General features: G+C 38.4%; 1 protein-coding gene and 1 long non-coding RNA gene across 13 annotated transcripts in view; one reads left to right on the top strand and one right to left on the bottom strand.

Annotated features, from left to right (window-relative positions):
* LOC148758739 (uncharacterized) overlaps positions 1-17,727 on the top strand; it is a 366,645-nt gene that overhangs the window by 308,660 nt on the left and 40,258 nt on the right. The gene's annotated exons all lie outside the window — the stretch shown is intronic.
* LOC148758738 (uncharacterized) overlaps positions 2,173-17,727 on the bottom strand; it is a 260,925-nt gene continuing 245,370 nt past the window's right edge. For all 4 annotated transcript variants that reach the window (XR_016020155.1, XR_016020158.1, XR_016020157.1 and 1 more), the window contains one exon: positions 2,173-8,558. This is a non-coding gene — a long non-coding RNA (uncharacterized LOC148758738). The remainder of the gene's footprint in view (positions 8,559-17,727) is intronic.

Here is a 17,727-nt window from a genome sequence, read left to right as displayed (position 1 = left end):
AATATATCTAGTGATAACAGAGCATATTTACTCTACTTTTATTATATATTTTGGTCACTGTTTAAATGTACAGTTTATTTAATCCTCATAACAACTCTGTAAAATAGGAATTATAGTCAGTGACATTTTATACAAGGGGAAACTGAGGCACAGAGAGGTTAAGTAACTTTCCCAAGTCACATAGCTTATAAGGGAGGATTTGGAATTTGAATCCACATAATTTAGCTCCAGAGTTCTTGCTCTTAACCATTACAAGTGAACCTTCAATGCAAATGTAATCTGGAATTATGGGTCCTCTGCAATAATTATAATAGTGAATACTTATACATTATATACTACTTATAAAATTATTATAATAATGAATACTTATAAAGCACTTTCTTTTTGTCAGGCACTATTCTAAGTCTTCTGATGATGTTGTGGGGACAGAGCCAGGAGTGCAGTTTCCAGGCTCTTGGCCTCACATAGAAAGGTGCTGGCTCAGGTAGTAAATGGGCATCAACTGTGATTGGATGGCCATCAGCTGTAACCAGTGAGCCATTGGCCACTAATATAACTGCTGTGGCTACGCTAGCAGCAAAATGGGGGCTAGCAAGAAGATGGCGGCTGAGCTAGTAAGAGTGGATTGCAGCTAGCATGGCGGATTGCAGCTAGCAAGTTGGTTGGTTGGTGGGCAGAGAAGCGGACAGCAGGTTGCAGGTCATGTGGATCCAGCCTCCAGTGAGACTCTAGTGGTATGACTCCCCTACCTATGGCTCCGTGTGTGTTCCTTTTTGGCCTAGCCATATCCTGCGTTCTTATGTGGGGAGCGGGACCAGAGACCCCGCAGACCACCTCGTACGACAAATGGCGCAGCGAGCAGGGTCTCCCACAAGACAGATGTTAACTCATTTAATCCTCGAAACAATACTTGGAGATAGGTTCCATTTTTACCCCCATTGTACCACTGAGAAAATTCTGAACTGCCTCCAGAGTCCTTGCTCTGAATCACTTTGCTGATCGGCCTTTCACTACGGAGGTACTAGGCAGAGGAGCAGAACCCTCCAAACCAGATCATGAGAGGGTGTCAACTGTCTGCTTGGGGACAAAGGATGCCCTAAGTGCTGTTTAAAAGCAGCTGGATGAAATAGGTCGCACTGAAAAAATTTTGCTTTAATGTTGTAAATGTAGTTATGTTTTTTAGATATTATACAGGTGTTCCTCGACTTCTGATGGGGTTATGTCCCAATGAACTCCTCATAAATTGAAAATGTTGTAAGTCAAGCATGCATTTAATACACCTAACCTACCAAACATCATAGTTTAAATGTGCTCAAAACAATTGCATTAGTCTATAGTTGGGAAAACTCACTAACACAAAGCCTATCTTATGATAAACAATTCAATACCTCATGCAAATTATTGAATACTGTACTGAAAGTGAAAATCAGAATGGTTGTATGTGTACTCACCATTAATATACACAGCTGAAAGCACACTGGGCCTGAAGAACGTTTGAGGCATTTAACTAAAATTAATTGCATCATGAAAGAGTATTATACCACATACCGCTAGTCTGGGAAAAGATTGAAATCCAAAATTCAAAGTGCGGTTTCTATTGAATACATATCATTTTCACATCATTGTAAAGCTGAAAAATCATAGCATCATAAGTTGTGGACCATCTGTGTGTACATTTATATATTGTATATATTATATATATTATATGCATATAAAATCTCATCATGAATAACAGGAATTCATGATAAATGAGAGGCTATGGAACATAGCCACAATTAAAACTGTGACTCTGTAGCCCAGCCTGTTGCATAGATAGATAAGGAATAAGATTATATACAAATTAAACCAAAGGGGATCCACTGATTCTAATAATTTAATATTTTTGAATGAGAGCATAATCTTTTGAATTGATTCTCTGAAAAATCAAATGCTTTTTAAAATATTTTAAATATTTGACTTTTTGTACATCTCAAGACATGTACAAACCAATGTAGCTTACAGGTGTTGTAGTACCATATTCATCCAAAGCATGAATTACTGGCATGATGACCATTTGGTTTTCTATAGAATAAATGAGAGATGTGTTATCTGCAATTTTAGAATGTAAAACAGAAATATTTTTATTACTTAATATTTGAGTACAATTTCATATTGTACACAATTTCAAAACAAGTCAGCAAAGAGAATACATATAACTTTATTTTCTTCCAATATTAAATTCATATGCATTTTTAAAAACTTTAATATTAAGAAGAAAACACTGCCATCATATCAAAGGCTGGGTCATTAATTTTGAACTGATATTCACAGAGTACATGATGGTCTTAAAAGGTCAATCAATATATGACATCAGTGGGTCAGCATAAGTGCAAAAAATGGAAGATTACTGAAAGATGCATGGAACCTCATTTGCCCCAGCCTCTGTTGGTCTTCACACACCTCAGAATGAGAAGTTCTAGTGATTTAAGATTCACTGTCCGTATCCGATAGGTTCAATCTTTTAGCAAGAGCTGGTCATTGCCTATTGTCAGGCCAAATGGAGCCATGAAATAGAAAACTGTTTTCTGTAAGTCTAAACCTTGGGTTGGGCTAAATCTATTTACAGGTGTCCCCATCAGGTGGCAGGGAAATTCACCTCTTTCTGTCATGATCTGTGACCAGGGCAGGGGCTTAGGGAGCACACAGGACCTGAGTCACAGATCCGCATATTTGGCCCTTGGGAATCCTTGATCCGCATCAGCCCTGAAGGGTTGAGAGGGGTGAGTTTCCTCTAACTGCCAAAAAAGAGATTCAGCTCCATCTGCATAAATTAAAATTCAGATTTTCAGTTGTGAAATTTCTTACTAGGGTGATTATTAGTTTCTTAGACTTCCATTATTCAGTTTCTAAAGGGCCCAGATTCCCAATCAAGAAGTTAGGAAATTCTGAGTTACAGACATACATGCAAGTACATGTATGATATCCCATGCCACAAACACACACACATTCCATTCTCTTTAAATACTAAACCTGGAGATGTGTTATTATGCTGTTGATAGACATGCTCTTAAAAGACTTCTAATAACACTCTGTGGTCTTTGGGAAACTTCAGTCTCTCCCTTAGAAGAAAGTCACAATCCCAGACCCTAAGTCCCAGGTTTGTCATCACTTGCTCTGTCACAGATAGTGTGCAGCTCTTGGTACGCAAGGGAGGAATTATTGCAAATACGCTTGGACTTGCCACCTGTTAGGCCTCTCATACAGCAGTGAAGATGCAAAGAGATTAAAGCAATGTGTGGAAAAAGGTAATTGTAACATGTATGTTAATAGAAAGACTCATCAATATTTTCTCTATAAATAGTATGTAAATTTATTTTTCCCAGTATTATTAGATTATTTCTAACTCTAAAAAGATTATATGTATGTATATATATACACACATATATATGTATATATATGTATATAGATATATTTTTGAAAGCCATCATAAGGAAGTTGTAAAGATCTGTCTTCTCATCTTATCTAGGATTTATTAAGTGACATCCCTCTTCCTCTAAGTGACTGATCTCAGAAATTTACAGATTTTACTTAAACCATGTGAATACAAAAGCCTCTATACACTACAGTAAAAGTATTTCCATCATTAGAGATGTCTTTCTTTCTACTTATTTCACTATATTTGATCATGGACAATCAGATACACAGATGTATAGAAATGTGTACATTTGCCTTTCCATGGATAAAATTCTCATTAATATTTTGTCCATCATTCATCTTGACTATTTTGACTTTCTCATCTCATTTCTTTCCTTCATGTTCATTCTAAAGCTTTCTGCCCAGACTACTAATTTTCTTTTCCCTTCTTTTTTTTAAAATCAGTTCTAACAAAAGGCTGTAAATTTCCATAGAGCTGGCCTTTTTTTGAAAGAGTAGTAAACAAACAAAACAGAAACAAACTCATAGATACAAAGAACATGTTGATGGTTGCCAGATGGGAGGGGGGTTCGGAGGGTGGGTGAAAAGGGGGAAAGGGTTAAGAAGTATATATTCGTAGTGATAAAATAGTCATGGTGATGTAGAGTATAGAGCATAAGGAATATAGTCAATAATATGTAATAACTATGTATGGTGTCAGGTGGGTACTAGATTTATTGGGGTGATCACTTCGTAAGTTATATACATGCCTAACCACTACACAGTACATCTGAAACTAATATAATGTTGTAGGTCAACTGTAATTCAAAAATAAAACAATTATTAAAAAATAATTTGGTTATGAAGGAATTTATGTTTTGGTTATGAAGGAATAATTTTCCTTCAGTAGAATTGCCTCTTCCATCAAGAGAACAAAAACATAGCTCCTTCCCTTCCCACTCAAATTTTAATACAAAATCTTTAACCTGGATCTATTGATGGACAGTCGAATCCACAGTAAGCCACAGTAAGCCACAAAAGAATTCATGGAACTTCCTGAGTGTGTATTTCCTATTTTACTCAGTGTTTTGAAGAATAAGGACTGGAAGCAGAGCTTTGAGCTTTGTTTTCTAATAATGATATTGGGGTTGTTTTTGAGGGTCATGTTTGAATCACATATTTTTTCTTGCTCATAAATCAGCGGGGAATAGTAGCTACTGTCGACTCATCAACTTTTTTGATTCTGTGAAGCAAATCTCTCTGGAAAAATGAATATTAATAATCAGACAATATCCAATTAGGGGCTATAGGCCAGAGCTAATCCTTCAACTCAAAAATCTACAAAGCACATGTAATGGTAGAAACTTAAGTTAACAAACCCTATTAACATAAAATTAATGATAATATAAGGGACTTCAGACCCTCCAACTAAAGCCTATTGACATAATTTTTTTCTTTCTCTCAGGAATTTATTTTTAGCATAAGACTTTAAAATTGCCCTTTGAAACAAATATGTAATCTTTTTACATCAGTTTGAGAACATTTATTTTCACCAATTCTTAAACAAGAATACTTCATCCAAACTGAGAACACATTTATGTCTATATTTTCTTTCATTTGAACAGAGAAATTGCTGGGTTTCTAACAAATTAAATGAGGAATTGCTCCATTCCTTATTGAGATAGAGGCACCAAACATATTTCTCATAATAATTTAGAGTTTTATTAGTATATCAATTTTCCTAAAGACTTTTATATCCATTATCATAGCAGTCTAGTCTTTAAATGAGACTCCATTTGACAGAGAAGGCAGTGGTGACTATGAACAGTTAAGTGACTTGCCCAAGGTCACCAGTAGTTATCAGTTGAATGAATTCTGAGTGGCAGAATGACTCTTACGTTCTCACGGTCTGTTCCCTGCTTGTGGCCTTCAAAACTTCATTTTCTGCCAGTTACCCAGCGACCTGTGGCTTTTGTCCCTCATCTTGACCCTTGGTTTTACCACATAGAAGGAAATTAAAAGAGGTAGGAGAAGTAATAAAAATAAAGACAGTTTCCTTCAATCCATGCAAGATTCCCTTTGGATTTAGTCTAGAGATTTTCTTGATCCTTTTACAATAAATTAATACCTATATTTTCATATCACTCTCCTTCATCTTGCTGGAAACTGTGCAGAATATCAGGAAAGGATCTGAAAAATACTTATGTGTCTTTCACGTAGACACAAAACTGGCAACTAAGCTTCCGTATTTCAGTTTTGCCATATAAATAAAATCAAGCAAATGCTACTTGGGGAGGCAGGTATTCATTCAGCTTCTGAACAACGGAATAAAAAAGGCTCCAAATATATTAAGGCCTAAATTATACACCACACACAAGTAGACACAGGCAAGAATGATCTACAAACTGTTCCCTTTATGTATAATGCAGCACACAGATACTTTTCATCTCACTAAATCAGAATTCAGTAAATGCTAAAGCTTCATTATTAAGCAAACCTTCCCCTCCCTACACTCCCCCAAATGCTGATGCTACTTTTAAGTTCCACAATATAGAAATTATTTTCATGGATACATTTTCAGTACGCTTGATTGTTTTTCTCTTATAAGTTTTTTGAGAACAAATGTCTACAAGATTCAAGGGTCATACTTTTAGTCTGGTCCTTTCTTTTTGGAATGAGAATATCTGTTCATTCTGGTTGTGAAAGGTCCTTAGCTATTCTACACTAGAGATAAAGAGAGGGAAGAAATAATTGTATCTTTTATCCTTTCCATCCATATTCCCACGAAGTTTCATAAAATGTTTATTTTAGCCAGTACAAACACTTCACCTCAATCGTTTTAACGATGCAGATTTGAAACAACAAAGAAGCACCAGTTTTAGCCCATCAAATTGGCAACGCTTAAGAAGAATTGATAAAGCCCTGTGTCGGCTAGAGTGTGGAGCAATGGGCATGATTACACACAGCTGGCAGAATTTTAGAATTGGTACAGATGTCTGTTGAGCAATTTAGTAACATCTGTCAAAATATGTTAAAATGCACCTAGCTTTTAACCTAAAAACTCCACTTCCTAGAATTCCTAAGGAAAGTATCAGATATTTGTCTAGAAGTTTCCTTGTGCAGTTATTTATAGTAAGAAAACTTACAAAAATATCCAATAATAGTGGATTAGTTAAGCAAATTGTGGCACATCTGTATTCTGTTACAAATCATGTTATACAAGAGTATTGGACATGAGAAAATATTCACTATTCCTATGTAATATTTTTAAGTGAATAAAAAAGAGCTCGTACAACAGGATATGCAGGATGATGCTATATAACTCGAAGGAGATTGTTTCTGGAAAAAATACACCAAAATGTTATCAGTGGTTTTATCTACATAGTAATTTCACATGTGTTCTTTCTTTTTTTCTTTCTTTTTTTCTCTTTTTTTTTGCTCTTTTTTCCACTCTCCCTCCTCTCTTCTTTTTATTCTTTCTTCTGAGTCTTCTTTGTTGTGAGGAAATTAGGAAGACGGAAAAAGGATTACTGGGTATCTGCAGTGGAAACTACGCATTGTTTAGAGCACACTTTTCTGTGCTATCCGATTTTAGTCTTTCGTTGCTTTTGAGTTATTTACAACTCTGTAAATTGTAAATAACTGGGAGCAATGCAAAAAAGATTGTTTTTAGACACACAAATTAATTCTGTCTAGTGGAGTTTCAATTGTCAGACCTTCTTTCTGTTGGCAAAACTTGCTTGGTGTCCATATGTAAATTCATTTCAACATTCCTTTACTTCATAATAATTTGTGCTGCTTCGACTTCTTTGAACTGGTGGTAACACCTTTTTTCTTCTCTCATTTAATTAATAGATTAAGTAAAATATCTGACAAGTGTTCGTTTTATATCTGTGTGAGAGTCATGATTTTATCTTATTGGAAAATTACCTTTTATCATAGGTTTCCTACTTTTATAAATTGAGCATGTATTACTTTTTTATTAGAAAAACAAAATAACAGCAAATGTGATTTAAAAGAATAGATTGTGCTACAGTCCAGTATTACGTCAGCATAACATTTTTATAAAATTATCTCACATCAAATTTTCTTAACATCTCTACAAGTAAATTTAATAAACATTAAATACATAGTATTTTCAGGTCAATATGCTAAATTGTAGAATATATAATGAATCAGACTATGGCCATCATGTTAAACGTCTTCTAACATTTACTATTTTTATACTAAATATCAAAATATCTACCATTTCATTATCAACTATCTTAAAATAGCAACTATTTCAATATGTATTTACTCAGAGTGGCTTTGGCCATTTCTGGCTTAAGCCCTGCAGACAGAAGCTGTGCGGAGAAGCACACCAGCCGCTTAGAGGAAGCAGGTGTTGATTTATACAATAGGCACAGGGGTCTCTAAAGTCTTACATATTCACAAAGGGCTCTCTGCCGTCAGAATGCAGCCATTAGCATAGAGTGGATAATAGAGCATAGAGTTGATATAGTGGTAATAAAGAAGAATAAGACACATGACATTGGAAGCAATTCCCCTGTGATTATGCACAAAACAAAATGCACAATACACACCAGGTTGGAGAAAATACTGGCTCTGGTCATCCCAGAATTTGTTTCAATAATAAGTGATCTTTTACGTGTACAAAGTGAATTTTTTTTTCCTTTTTGGTCCAAGTCCACAATATAGAATGAGAATATGGAGGGAAATGTTCTTTTGGGTGTTTGGAGGATCTGCCGCTTCCCCGTTCCCTTGGTTTTCATGAGAAGTTTGTCTTAAATTCTTTTCACTTTCTGCTCCTCACTTTCTCTTTCCTTGGCGATAGGGAGAGCTGCAGGCATGGATTGGCCAAGTGCATAAAGCTGGTGGCTTTTCCTGCACATGAAGGAAACTTCAGGAAAAGAATGAAGGGTCCTTTTCCTCCATCAGGAAAATGGGACAGACTCCACAGCAATAGCTGTGGGGAGCTCTTTGATCTGGAAACGGCTTCATGGGGACAGTGTTACTCCTCTTGCTCGGTCATAGCTGCTTGTGTGCTGCCATCTGACTTCCAGGCACTATGCATCCATCTTCTAAGGGCAAAGGTAAGAATCTAGCAATGGCAGGGCTTCGCCGTGTACTCATGGTCACATCATCCCCAGAACTCTCACGGTGTCCTAGGGAGGGAACCGACATTAAGCAAGGTCGGGTCATAGTATTTGTACATTATTAGATTAGTTAATATCAATGGCTTCACTTTCTACAGCCATTAACTATCTCTGATTTACTCTGCAAGATCTAGAAATAAATAATCGCCCCTCCTGTATTCACGGCACTGTGTTTTGTTTCTCAGACCATTGCAGTTCCTAACCCAACTGGTTAGAAGCTTAGCTCTGTGAAGAAGCTTCCCTCTGTTTGAAGTGCCATTGGTTTTGATAGTGTATCATATTGCAGGTCTTACTCTTTTGTACCATCAGGTAGAAACAGATCTTTTTCAATTTTCCCAGCACCAAGTATTTTAACCACTTGAAATCTCCAAAATAAATATGAAATGTATTCCATGGCAGGCAGAAAGCCATCATCAAGATTTTCAGAAACTTGAACAACTCGAAGACTCCCACCATGACACATGTGAACACACTTGTTAACCTTTAATTAAAATATTTAGTCGGCACCTTCTATTCTTTCTTTTCTGTTGACCAATTAGATTCTCTACTTAGCATTTCCTATCAAATCTGAATTGTGACATTTGGTTACTTTTCATTATTTCTGTGTGTGTTCTAGAATTTTCAAATTAATATCCCATTTCATAGCTATAACATTTAATTGGTTTTCCAATGTTTATAGATTTTTCTGTGGAAAAATATGTACTATTGTTTTAAAACTACACAAAACCTGGAAAATACTGAAAAGTATTGGGAGAGGAGAAGGGGGCAGAACTCATCTGTGTTTCTTAACTGCTATTAACATTTTTATGTTGGTTCTTATGGAATTTCCCCTTAAGCTTATCTAAAAATATGTTTTCTCTAATAATACTGTATATAGATTTGTGTTACAAAAACAGGACTAAAAGGGTCAAATTTTCTGCTTCTTAACTGGTCCTCAGGCCTTGTGATTATCCCGTGCTCCCCTGCATTTATTCCTCTATCCATCCATCAAAGAACCACGAAGGAAAAGGGACACTGATAAAAATAACAAATAACTTTTTTTTTTTAAAGCTTGTTTTTTTTTTGTTGTTGTTTTTTGTTTTTAACAGGACTTTATTGGGGAACAGTGTGTACTTCCAGGACTTTTTTCCAAGTCAAATTGTTGTCCTTTCAATCTTAGTTGTGGAGGGTGCCCTTTAGCTTCAAGTTGTTGTCCTTTCAGTCTTAGGTGCGGAGGGCGCAGCTCAGCTCCAGGTCCAGTTACCATTGCTAGTTGCAGGGGGTGCAGCCCACCATCCCTTGCAGGAGTTGAACCTGCAACCTTGTGGTTGAGAGCCCACACTCCAACCAACTGAGCCATCTGGGAACTCATTCGGAGTTAGGAGCATGGAGCTCTAACTGCCTGAGCCACCGGGCCGGCCCCTGCAAATAACTTTTAAAGTTTAGGCACAGCTAGAGGCTTTGTCACATCTGCTTGTAAGTTTTTTCTTTGGTTGGTTGTTTTTGTTTATTTGTTTTACTTTTTTTGGCCCAGGGCAGGGTGTGTTGCTGGTGGATTTCTAGAACTTATCAGCTCTAATTTCACCTTCTTGGGACACTTAAAAGTGTAATTTCTGAAATTCTAATTATCTGAATTTTTCATTAAAAATAATTATTTTTTCTTATTTGAAGAAGAAATACATGCACATAACAGAAAAATAAAAAATACACAAAAAACCCACTAAGATTGTTTTAAAAGAAATAGTAAAACAAATAAGCAAACACCAAACAGGATATCATCTATTGCCCATCTACACAGAAACAATGACACTCTTTCAAATATACTTACTTGTTCCATCCATAAATATTTATTAAAATGTGTACTTTATACCAGACTATCTTCTAGGCATGGCAGTAAATAAGAGAAAAATTCCCTACTCATAAGAAGCTTACATTCTGTTGGAGAGAAACAGACTCTAAACAGAAAACAAATTATGAACCAAATAATGTTACCTTATAATAAGATTGTTATGAAAATAATGATCTATCTATGTCTGTCTATCTATCATCTATCTATCTATCTAATCTGGGAACATATACCTTCTGATTTGTAACTTCTTTGAAATCCTTCTTTTCCCATTGAGGGAAGTGGAACTATATTTCCTTTTAAGGGGAGAAGTAGGCCCAACTTCAGAAATGTCTTAAAATCATGAAAACATGGATGGATGATGTCAATCAAATCAGTTTTCATCTTCGTTCTTCGTCTGTTCAGACATAACACTATTCATTTTCTCTTCATCTATGATCCATGGAAAGATTTGAGGAGCCTGTGCACCTCCTAAAATAGTGCACAAACTTTATTATATATGCAGTGTCTAGGGGGAACAGTCTAAAGATTTCACTAAATCTCAAAGAAATATAAAAAGTCACTTCAGAACTCCTGGAATTAATGTCGAACGCCCACTTTTACTCCAACATGCTCTGACATCTTTGCTGCAGGAATGTCCTACAATCCCAGGACACATCGGTATTTATGCTGCCATCACAACTGGTACATATGGATTAATTCAGGGTTGAAGCAGTATTATAGTGTTTCAAGTAAACGTTGTTTCTAGTTTTCTGTTAAAAATCTGCATCTCTTCTCTATTTTGGGGTCCTTGTGGGGAGCCATGGTTGCAGTTAACTTTAAAGCCTTAACAGAATGGCTCGGTTTATACTTAACCTATTTCCTCCCACTGAAGCAATTGTCTCTGCCTGCATCTGGAGAGAGCTTGCATGCTGCTCAGGAATGTGGTGGGAGTGGCCAGTTCCCAGAACAGAAGGCTGATGCCTATCAGGGCTATTGATAAGATAATTACATTTGGGAGTTTCAGTAAATTTTGTGTCTCCTGTGTTAAAGTTAAAGATTCACTGTTAACTAGGTAATGCATTTTTGTACTTGTTAAACTGCACGTCCACAGAAGGTATAAATTCTGGGGACAGAATAAACTCAGCGTCTCCAGGAACACTGGGGTCCGCGATCGCCATCATCAAAGTGTGAGTGCCTTTTTTCATTCCCACTCCCCTTGTCAGGAACCGTTCGACTCGTGGCGGCTGGCCCGCTACAAGTGGCGCCCGAACAGGGACTGGATATAGGGGTAATAGTGAGGAACACCGTGTGGCAAGGGCCCAGCTCATTGGAGCTAATCAGTGGATGCACGGTGAGCAAGGCACTGTCCCCTCGGTCGAATGAGTGTGTGAGTGAGTGATAGCTCCACGACTTCGTGTTACGGAGCTTGATTGGGTCCTAACCTGCGGTTCCGGTTCTGTCATATGGCATAACGGCGACTGGGCTTTACAACCCACCTGGCCGGGGGGTTATACCGGCGCGCCTCTAGCTAAGACGGATTTGGCCCCGCAAGGGACACGGCCAGACGGACACCTGAGTGTTTTTCTTTGTTTGAAAGAAGGGCCGAGTTAGGGAAAAAGGATGGGTCACGCCAGCAGCAAGGACCTGTATGTTAGAGGACTTAAGAAGTTGCTTACCGCCCGTGGCAGTCGGGTGAGCAGAGAACAGTTAGACAAGTTTTATAAAAATTGCAAAAGAAAGGTGGAAAAACAGTTACAAGATTATTATGCTGCCCATGGACTTAAACAAAAGGGCTGCAAGCTAGAGAAAGTGAAACAAGCTGAAAACGAGGAAATTCTCCCATCTGCCGCTTCTGCCGCTTCTCCGGCAGAGAGAGAGAAGGAGGGAGGGGGCGCAAAGTTGTTAGAGGGAGTTCTTAAGGTTAACAAAGAGCCTGTTTGTCAGGAAGCTCCGGTCGAGCACCGGGAAGATTTAAACCCTCAGGATCAGGAAAAATTAAAAGATGAAGCAGCCAAATATGATAGGGACAAAAACTCTCCTTTAGTGGCTATGGCTCAAGGAGACGAGCAGCCTGCAGGCACTGCACTCTCTTTTGCAGATCAGCTAAAAAAGATTCAGGGACAGCTGATTGAGCTTAAAGTTGCTGTGGACAGAAAAAATTGTCCTCGGAGTCCCCAGATTCCTTTTAGAGATCAATAAAATCCTCGGGGTAAAGATCCCCCCACAGTTAATCCCTCTGCACCTCCTCCTGAGGAGCCCCGTAGGTGGGAACCTCCGCTGCAGTCTTTGGTTTGGGAAATGCCTGCTGAGCCTTCGCCAGGTTATGTTAAGCCAGGATCGGACTCTGTTGTACGATCCCCTCTTCAAATGGCTTGTGAAGAAGCTCACAAGCAAGGGGAGTCCACAGAGCATTTTGGAATATATCCTATCTTTGAAAGGCTCGGCAGACTGGGCCTTTATTAAAATCTCAATCAAAATAAAAGCCTAGATTACAACTAAATTCTCCTCCAAGTGTAGTTGCAGGGCTGGATCCACAGCCTGAGGCTCCTGTTTTAGCACCTGTGACAATCAGGCAATTATCAGGCGTAAAAGATCAAAGGTCCCCCCTACAAAAGATTTTACAAGCTGCTAGTACAGGAGCAACTTTAAAAGGGACACATTGCTTCCTCTAATTCTCCCTAAAATTCTCCCATTTTTGTTATTAAGAAAAAATCTGGTAAGTAGAGATTATTACAAGATTTACAAAAAGTTAATAAAACCATAAAATTAATGGGAGCCTTACAGCCAGGCTTGCCCTGTCCTATAGCTACACCAAAAAACACATATAAAATTGTTTTGGACTTAAAAAGATTGTTTTTATACTATACCTTTAAATCCTGATGACTGCCCTAGATTTGCTTTCAGTGTTCCTTCTGTTAATTTACAAAAACCTTTTAAGAGATATCATTGGCTAGTGCTACCTCAGGGAATGGCTAATAGCCCTACATTATGTCAAAAATTTGTATCAGCTACAATAAAACCTACCCGAAGGGCATTTTCAGATATTTACATCATCCACTACATGGATGACATACTTCTTGCCCACTCTTGTGAACCAAAGTTGCTTGCTGCTTTTGCTCATTTACAAAAAAAGCTCCACAATTATGGGCTAGTTCTAGCCCCAGAAAAAATTCAACAAGTGCCTCCTTACTCTTATCTGGGATATTGTTTAATGCCTCAAGCCATTGTGCCTCAAAAAATAAAAATCCGGCGAGATTGTTTAAAAACATTAAATGATTTCCAAAAGCTACTGGGAGACATTAATTGGATTAGACCTCAGTTGCGGTTGACAACTGGTAAATTACAACCTTTGTTTAAAATATTACGTAAAGAAGCTGATCCTGCTTCTCCCTGCGAGATAACACGGGGAAGAGGCTTTGCTTGTATTTCTCCAGGTCCTGAAGAAAAAACCTTTGTAAATTCCTGGTCGGTGTTAAACCATACCATGAGCGACAGCCCACAGAAGAGAAGACATCTATAGATACCCATCCACGCCCCTAGGGTGTGAAAAAGCTCTCACTTTCCACAGCTGCAGAAGGACTTTCCGCTTCAGACCCTGTTAAATGGATAAAGACTTTGGGTAGAGGGTTTGCTGGGGATATTGCTATTCTGTTTATTGTTCTGTTTGTTTTACATAGTCCTCAGATGTGGACAAATAGCCCTCCGACAGGCTGTAAATGAAATAACTACACGTTCTGTGTTTCTCATGCTTCAAAAACAAAAAAGGGGGAGATGTAGTCACACAACAGCCTAGCCGACTGTCCCCCCCATGTCTTTCCTTAAGGAAAGAAGAGCCTGTAAGACTGGCTTTTTAGGACTTTGCTTATCTTTATGTTTTACACCTCATGTCTCTCTGTCTGGTCCCCAAAAGATGGTTTGCAGCCAAAGACGGGTAAGATATCTCAAGGGAGATACAAGCTAAGCCAGGCAAAACCGAGTGGGAACCCCCAATGAGCTGCCTTAAAAAAAATATGGGAAGAGGCCTTGCCTCCCCTTCCCCCTGCCTGGGAAAAGCCTCTGCTGTCTCTGGCTTTCCTCAAAGGAGATCGGTAGCCAATGACGGGTAATGATCAGTAAGCGTTTTTACAACCTAAGACAGGAGTCGATCGCTTTGATGATTGATATCCAATGACGGGTAAGTAAAAATGTCTGTACTGACCACCTAAGCCAGACACGATCTCAAAAATATAAAATAAAAAAGGGGGAGATGTGGGGAGCCATGGTTGCAGTTAACTTTAAAGCCTTAACAGAATGGCTCGGTTTATACTTAACCTATTTCCTCCCACTGAAGCAATTGTCTCTGCCTGCATCTGGAGAGAGCTTGCATGCTGCTCAGGAATGTGGTGGGAGTGGCCAGTTCCCAGAACAGAAGGCTGATGCCTATCAGGGCTATTGATAAGATAATTACATTTGGGAGTTTCAGTAAATTTTGTGTCTCCTGTGTTAAAGTTAAAGATTCACTGTTAACTAGGTAATGCATTTTTGTACTTGTTAAACTGCACGTCCACAGAAGGTATAAATTCTGGGGACAGAATAAACTCAGCGTCTCCAGGAACACTGGGGTCCGCGATCGCCATCATCAAAGTGTGAGTGCCTTTTTTCATTCCCACTCCCCTTGTCAGGAACCGTTCGACTCGTGGCGGCTGGCCCGCTACAGGTCCTCTAATCTCTTCAGATTTTCATCCCTGCTCTTGCAGAATCGCTTTTCTTGTACAGTTGCTATGAGTATGAGTAAAGAACCATGTACGCACATACTCAATCTTGGTTCTGATGAATTCAAAAAGCAGAACTAAAAATGGCTGCACAATCATGTCCTATGGTCTGGAATATAATAATTTTAATTACTGATCACAAAACAAATAAAGTATGTGTATGTTGAAAGCTATGAAAATGAGAAGCAGCTGCTTTAAATCCTTACTGGAACAGGCAGTACGTGTAAACAAACAAACAAACAAACAAACAATGATGAAAGTAGCCATATCATCACAGTAGCACAGCAGACTTTCTTTTGATTCCATTATGTACACATTCTTCATTCTAAAAAATAAATGAAACCATCTCCTTGTAACTCATTCCTCCCAGTGAAAAATGTAATCTATGGTAACTGTAGTTACTTAAGCATAATTTTATACCTCATTGACATTCTCCAAATGAGGTCTCCAACATCCAGGAGAACGCTCTCCAATACATGTCAAGAAATTTCAAGTACCTTCCTCTTGACATGCATTATACATTGAGATATACATTGTGTCCAAGAAAAATGTTTGTGTTTCTTCACTGACATGTCATTTGTTTTTCCAATACTGAATACAGCATCAATTCCCCTTTTTCTCAAATTAAAAAGAAGAGAGTTCCAGATTTTAGATTAAGAGAAGAAAACTGATAGATACATGGGTTTAGTAACAAGAAAGAAAAAGCCTCAAGAGCTCAAGCTGAAAGCTTGTCAAGTAATTATATGCTCTCTCCCATTATGCTAGGAACTATCACTCATTGCACGGACAGGTACAACTCACCCTACCATCTATGTGCATACACGTATCAAATTTCTGTACATTGATTCATGTTTAAAACCTCCTTTCTGTTGCTGAAACTCTGTGAGGGAAGGTGTCTCATCTGTACTTCTCACTGTTGAGTTCCAATATTAGCATAATGTCTGGTATCTACAGAAGCCTTAATAGTAATTATTTGAATGAATAAATAAGTAAATGGATGAATAAATGAGTTAATTAATGAAGACTCTAGGAGATATTTCCGGTTAAGACTTCCAATGACTTCTTTAATTTCTATGTTGTCTAAATGAATATTTTCATAATATTAATATCAAGTTCTCGAAGCACACTTATATGGACTCTAATAATTCCTTTATTAGAGATCCTTTGTTCTCCTATCAGTTGTTGAAAATCAACTAAGCTGCAATCAACTAAGGCTTTTGCACAATGTCCCTTTAAGAATTCTTTTTTGAAATTCAAATGTGGAATGACCCGAAAAAGTTACAATATTCTAACTGTTGAGTATGCTTGACATAGGATGACGTTGGTAAGCAGTGAGTAGTCCATACAATTTTTCTTAAAGTTCTTAAAATATGCTGTAGCATGATTTAAGGGTTGCTGCAGGAGCCAGAACCAGGATGGGATAAGAGTCTGGAGAAACTGACCAGGTTCTGGAGCTAGCCATCGAAAGTCAGTTGGCAAGGCTAATTTCATCCTTCATGTGGAGGGGCTAAAGGTCTCCATCTGCCTTCTGCTCAATTCTACAATGGCTCAGGGACCAGGAAGGGCTCACCTGCAAGTGAAGGACACTGGGGACTATAGCTGAAGCTTGAGAAAATCTCGGACTAACCACCTCAATATGTCAAGGAGTTAATACAAACAATGATTTCAAGAAATCTCATCCATTTGTAAAGAAGCTCTAAATACATGTAAATGTGTCAATTTGTAACTCAATGTTCTCTCTCTCTCTCTCTCTGACACACATGCATTTTTCTTCAGGTTTCTCCTCAATTTAGTGTTCAAGTAGGAACTTGTCAAAGCAAAACAAACCTGGACTTAGTAAAGAGAGACTTATTCAAAAGGATTATTGCAAGAGGATGAAACAGGCTATTGTAAGAGAGGAGACTCCTGACTGCAGTACGAGGAACGCTGTAGCTTCACGTGACCTACTGGTCTGCAAGTGTCTCACGAGTTAGGCCAAAGGGTTTCTTTTACAGAGATGGATAGACAACACTAGAAAGAACTGAATGTGCAGATAGATCACAGAATGTCACACCCTGAACCCAGCCTGCCCTCAGGAGGGTTTGTCTGCTGGATGGAGCTGAGGTTGGGCTAAAGTTCAGGCACCTGGGGAAAGGAGACACATTTATCCAAAGTTTGGCCAATGAGTATTTTGTTTAGAATGATCAGCACTTCAGCTAATCAGTTATGGGGTAAACAAAAGGAATTTTGAGTGCCTGTGTCTAGGCTCATCATAGGTAAACAAGGGAGGAGGCATCGGTGAGTCTCATTTATGTCATATGGAGAAGGTGCTTCTTTGTAGGAGGCTGTTTTCCAGAACACAAAAGGGTGGAGGGATTCCTTTAGCCTTCACCGATCACAGGACTCAGGTAAGATTCAACCCTGTCAAGCTCAAGTCTAGGGCAAGCTTTTCTTTGGTGGAGTCTCACTCCATCCCAAAAGGGGCATGGGGGCTGGTACAAATCCTGGCCAAATCCTTTCATCTCAGATCCACATGGTTCTAGTTGTCCAGTGGAAAGGGTAGAAGGGATAATACCATTGAGGTGACTGCTGGAAGGTCTTGCTTATTGACCCACCCCTTGCGCACCAATGTGGCCAAATC

This window comes from Rhinolophus sinicus, chromosome 2, assembly GCF_057876585.1.
Source record: "Rhinolophus sinicus isolate RSI-liver-muscle chromosome 2, RSI-T2T, whole genome shotgun sequence".
NCBI lineage: Eukaryota > Metazoa > Chordata > Mammalia > Chiroptera > Rhinolophidae > Rhinolophus > Rhinolophus sinicus.
The sequence above is the reverse complement of the archived record's forward strand: the minus strand, read 5'-3'. Positions and strand labels throughout refer to the sequence as shown.